The sequence below is a fragment of the Lipotes vexillifer genome, unplaced genomic scaffold (genome assembly GCF_000442215.2).
Source record: "Lipotes vexillifer unplaced genomic scaffold, Lipotes_vexillifer_v1.1 scaffold47, whole genome shotgun sequence".
Taxonomy (NCBI): domain Eukaryota; kingdom Metazoa; phylum Chordata; class Mammalia; order Artiodactyla; family Lipotidae; genus Lipotes; species Lipotes vexillifer.
In genome coordinates, this window is record NW_006791298.1 from 717301 (window position 1) to 723455 (window position 6155).

Here is a 6155-nt window from a genome sequence, read left to right on the forward strand (position 1 = left end):
CCACCACTGCATCAATGGATAGTTTGTTGTTTAAAACAAACACATGAAAGGTTGACATTGAAATATCCTGATTACATGATCTTAAAGAGTCTGGATTAATAAGATGAATCAGTGAGATGAAGGACTTAATATTCCAATAATTGTGTTTTAACCCTCCTCCCCCTTTAAATGTCGAGATTCTTACAGTTCTTCTTTTGGGGGGATGGGAGGTAGAGGGGTGCATTAAACTTTGTGGAACCCAGGTTTTGTACGGATATTGACAAATCAGACAATTGCAATTAAGTTAGAACTTCACTGCATCTCCTGCTTTAAAGGAAGAGCTTTATTCTTGAGAGAGTGCACCTAACAATTTTATGTCAGCCATCTGCAGAGAGCAGAGTCAACGCTTTTTCCTTTCTGAACCTGGAGCAGAAGCTCTATTTCACTGCGAGTTCTCTGTGACATTTTGCACTCTCTTGATTGAATGAACCAAAGAGGATCTTTAACTCTTGGTCTACACCAGTGCAAATAAAGGTTAAATCTCTCACTAACCATCATGAACTAGCCTAATAACTCACGAGAGGTTGTGGAAAAAGAAACCGAGAAACCAGGTGTGCAGACTTGATTAAAACGTGCAAAACCCGCACAACCGCAGGCAAAGCTACTATATCCTTACATCTCCCTAGTACCGGCTGCGAGGTCCGCAAGCCGGGGATCTACTACTGCGCCAAAAACACCATCCTGAGAGCGGGGCCTAGTAACACAGGGGCTTTTCTTCCGAACGGTGTCCCGACCGGAGCTTGCGCTGAATGCCGGGGCTCCTATTGGCCACACGCCGTGGGGGAGGAGGAGACTGGCGGGGAGAGCGACAGGAGGAAGGGAGAAGGGGGCAAGGCCTTTTCCCTGCCCCCTCCCGGCCCCCTCCGCAGGCAGCCGCCGGCGCCTCTTGCGTGGTTACTATGCAAATTGCAGCGATTGCGGAAATAAACAAGGGAGCAGGGACGGGAGAGAGGGACTGCGAATCGATGGCAACTTCTGCAAAGTCTCGTACAATCCAAAGCACACAAGGCAAAACCAGAGAGAATCTGAGAACCAGCCAGCCGGGGTTGGATCGCTTTCAAAAGAGGAGAGACAGTGAGAGGCAGAGAGCGCGCGTTGCAATTGCAAAAGCCTCCTGATTTGGAGTAAAAAAAAAAAAAAATCTCCAAGAAGCCTGCAATTGGCCAACAGCTTAAAAAAAAATCTCTTCCGGGTTTTCAACGGTTCCAAGTTTATTTAGATATCTTTTCTCATGCAAAAAAAAAAAAAAAAAATGGGGACAACAAATGAAGCAATTCGTCCGAACATTTTAAAGTTTCTCACGTACTCTTTTTACATTGCAGTGGTACGTGGTACATCTTTAAACTTTCTATTTTGCGTTTATACGATATGTGTTTTATAAACAACAATAATGGTAGAATGATTTTGTTTAATGGCTAAGACTTTAAAATTTCTCTAGCTTGCATATGCATTGAAGTGACTGCTGGGTAAATGGCTATTGTAATGGTTTTGTTTTAAAGATGTAGCTTTGTGGATGGCTTTTTTTTTTTTTTTTCTTTTTTGCTATGTGCATCAGGGACCGGGTTTCCTTTTTTTTTTTCTTTCCTCCCCGAGATTTGAAAAAATTGCTGAGCTTGACAGATTTTTTTCCTCCTAGCGCTTGCTCGGTTCCAGAAGGGGGAAAAAAAATCCTGTACGTGCTCTGTTCTGTAAAAAGACGTCTGGCCTCAGCAGTCAACCTAACCCGAAAAGAAATGTCTGGACTCGGAGAGTAATTGACTATTCGATCCTCTAATCAATGGGACAACATGGGAGATTGACAAAAGCTTTATCCAATCATATCCAAGCATGGGTGTACGATGGCTCGCAACAGCCAGAGGGGGCCGGGCAGAGAAGATCTGAAGTTCTCTGCGGCTCTGAAGGGGATGGTGCGGTTCAAGCTGTCAAAGCTGCAAGCTCTTCCGGATTTAGCAAACACAATAGGAAAGAGTTTTCGAGTTTAAGAAAAAAAAAAAAAAAAACCCAAACAGCGTGGGTTTTGTTTTGTCTTGTTTTGCGTGAATTGTATGCCTTCTTCATTGCCTTTTGGGAAAAGTTTTAAAAAATTCTGCTAGAGAAATCTTTAACTTTGCATGAATTGTTATTTGTAAATTCAGGGAAGTTGTTAATGGTTGTGGAAGGTGAGGTTCAACTTTTAAAAATGTGTGGCTTGCAAACTGGGACTGTAGTGAGCTTTGGGAAGTAATATATTGCACAATTAGCCTTGCAAAACGTCTTACTCTGATTATCTTAGAAGCTTTGGCTTTTCAGGTACTTTGAAGGAACAGGCAAGCCTCTCTTGAACTCTAAACAACAGTTTTAAGGGAGAGAGACTGTTTCACCAGTGGACTGACAGCTGTTTTATACATTTGAAAGGAAGATGGGGAGAAAGAGAACGTTGTTCTTGACTTTTCTTGAATTCTGTTTAAATATATGGTCTGTAGCGAATAGGATCTTGAGACTGGCCAAGTTCACGTTTCTTCTTGTTACCACAACAACCCCCGTGGAGGGCGTGTGTGGAAGATTGCTGACTCGCTAACTCTTAGCTGGAGTCTGGCCTCTTGGACAAGTCTTTGACACCAATCCAGTGGAAACCAACTGCGGTAGCTTGTCTTGGAGACAGTAACTGGCAGCCTCTGACTAAAATATATCCATCTCTTCCTTCCCTCTGAGCTGTGTAGACACCTAATTCTGTTGGGAAGTGAATGGAAAATAATATAGGCTCTTTCCCATCTTTGGCTTAAATTCCCATTGAGCTATTTCCCAAGGCTTTAGGCCTTCTAATCAAATCTGGCCTGGAAATCTGATGTAAGAATCCACTTGGATGCTCAGTTCAGGAACATGATTCAATTTAGGAATATATGCATATAAGAAAATCTGCACACAAGTGACTGTAGGTCAAAAAACTAGAGAAGAAAAATGTTGGAAGATGCTAGTAATAAAGTTAGTCTTGGTAGGAACTATAGTAAATGGCGTTGTCACTTACAAACCCCAATTTTACCTTCATTGCTTTGTACATTAAAATCTAAATCATATTAATAAGATCTTCCTATTAAGTAACCTCCAAAATGAGAGGTATTTGAGATGTACATATAAGTGAAACCTTATTGACATAATTTATATATCTAAGAGGATTTCACTAAAACTGGCAAGGTAACATTTCTGCAAATAAAACACAGCAAATGCAAGGCTGGGCTCTGTGCCAGGGAGAATATGGATAGCAGAGAGCATGACAGGAGCCTCCTTTGCGCAGAGACAATCCCATTTCAAGGCAGCCGCCAAGCACTTGCAAAATAAATGACTGGAGTGGTTATTTCCAATAAGGGGTTTATCCTTCCTAACAATGGGTCACTTATATGATTGCAGTAAACTAGTTTTTGTACTTCACCTGTGTTTCCGATACTGTTCTCTCTACTATCCTTTCTTTCTTCTCTTCGCCCTCCATCCCTGTTCTCTTTCAAGGGTCTTAGTATCTTTGTGAACTCTGGACAAGGATTTACTTTTGCAACTTGGGAGTAGGGGAGAGGGTTGGAAAGGTTTTCTACCCCCAGTCTGCCCTTTGAGGAACATCTGTTTCTTTGTGTGTTTAAATTTATGCCTGTTGGAGAGAAAGTTACCAGAAGCCTCTCTGTAACTGTAACTCTTCTACTGTATTTTTCGCAGTCCTGTTTCCAAAGGCTGTAGTTGGAACTGTGCTTTGTAGTGTTTCCCCCGCCGGCCCACCCCCCTACCTCCCGCGGGGGAGGGAGCGGGAGCTGGCGGAGGTAGGAGAGAAAGCAGGAGCGGATGTGCAGGGCTTTGGTGCTGAACTTGGATCCAGCCCTTGCCTAGAGGGCGCAAACAATCGTCCCATATCCAAAAGTCTTACGAAGGGCGCCAAAAGTTACTTAAGATAATATTGCTAACCGCAGAAAGCTGGAAATCGCGGGCACATCCACTGCTGCAACAAAAGAAGTTTTCAAAGTAGAAATAGCAGCATTAAATTTCTTTTCCCCATTTTTTTTTTTAAACCAGGGCGACGTGCCAGCCCTTTCTAAAAAATTATTTTCTTTTTTCTTGAGATTCAATTAAAAGTCAGCATCTTTGCTGTTTTGGGAAGAGGCAGATGTGAAGTCTATCTTTTAACACACCAAAAGAAAGATTTTAATCTGCTCTGGAAGAAAGCTTCCCAAGAGTACACACTCGGAACAATAACTTCTCACTGTGCCTCAGTTACATGTTGGAACCGTCAGCCAGAAACTTCTATCGAGGAAACTTGGAGCGCGTTGAAGTTATAGATCCCAGCGAGGGTTTTCGTGGCCAGGGATGTTGTCTCCGTTATTTGGCTTGCCTTTTAGGACGTTTCTCCCCTACTGATAATCCAAGAGGAACCAAGGAAAAGCAGTTGTGTAGTTTGGGAAGACGGGGCTCTCTCATTAAAGGTTTAAGTCATTATTTCCCCTCACCCCTTAATAAATAATCAGAGTTTTCCAAGGAGATTTAGAAGCGGGGTGGGGGGGCGCGTGTGAAAATGGTCTCTTGAGAATTCAGGAATTATTCTGGCAATAAAGTAACTGGAGAACAAGCATAAAATCATGTTAGAAAGATGCAGAATATTTCAGAGAACTTTGTTTTCTCCAGTAGCATATTTCTTGCTCCTTACTTTTAAAAAGGGGGTGGGGTGGGGGAGAGTCTGAATGAGAGTGGCCTTAACATGTCACCTCACCCTCACATGCTGAGTGGGCATTCCTACAGTAATTTCCTCTTTTCAGAGGCTCTCTAGCTGTGTAACCTCTACCAAGGTGCAGATTCCCCTGTCTGTGTGCCAGAGTCTTTCAACGTGATACAGTCGTCTTTCCTTTTGGAATCTTGAGAAGGATTAGAAAATGCAGCAGGCTGCAAACTAGAGTGAGGGAGATGAGGAGGAAGAAATGGGATGGGGGTTTGGAGGAAGGAGGTATACTTTTTTTTTTTTTCTTTCCCATCAGTGAAGAGAGCCTAGAGAGAAAATATGAGGTTAAAAAAACTGGAAAAGCAGGCTTATTGGCAACTTGCCAAACCCTAAAAACCACCCCCTTTTTTGCCAAAACAATACTTTAGCAAACCTAAAATAATTGCAGGAAGCTCTTTTCCATTTTAAGAACTATTACCTGGGGGAGGGAAAAAGAGGGGATTCTTAAAAGGCACCCTTCCAGAGGTGTCTCAGGAACAGGGACAGAAATGATAGCATGTGTCCGGTTCTGGGCACGTGTTTGTGGACCAGAATATCTCCCTTCCCTAAGGGGACATCCCTTTCACATTTTTTTTTTCTTCCTAAAAAGAGAAAGATGTCATAGCTAAACCACTGTTGTTTCTGAACGTGATAGAACTTTTTCTATGGCGTCTGTGTTCAGACCCACTAGTTTCACAGTCCTGGGAGGGAGAAAGCTAGTTAATCTCCGCCTCCCTTTCTCCAGACACCACCCCCCCAGCCCCCAAATCCGGTGAATCTTCCTTGTGAAAATTTCCCCCCACCACCCCCGCTTCTGGAGGCCATAGGACTGAAGCTGCACAAAGTTTGCAGGATTTTGTGCATAATTACCTCTGCCGACGATCTATTCCCACAAAAAGCTTCGTTGGAGAGACTACAATGCTTTGAGCCGTACCGCATTTCAGAAGGGAACAAAAGTTACCTAGGAGGTCTGATTTTTTAAAAATATTTGCATACATGCAAATTTGCCCCCCCCCCCGCCTTCTCCGCGGTTCTCTAGGTGCCCACGCAGCGAACCGAGGGGTGCAGGGCAACCTGGCAAAGTTGCCCAAGTCCTCCACCGAGGTCCGCGAAGGTCTGCGGCGGGGGTTGGGGGATGGGAACGAGGAAAAGTAGTTTTGTTTGCTTAAGCACATCCTGTGGCAGCCTATAGCTGCCCGGGAGTACAGACTGTAACTGCTCCTCACTGCGTTACCCAGTAATGCGCTGAGCGGGGACTGGGGGGGCGGAGGGGGGTGCCGAGCGAGCGAGCGAGCGAGCCAGGGAGCGAGCGAGGGAGCGAGAGAGGAGCGAGCGCGAGCGGCCGCGGAGGCTCGGGACCCGGCTGGCCGCGCGGCGCCGCAGCCGCCCCCTCCCCCACACCGCCCCC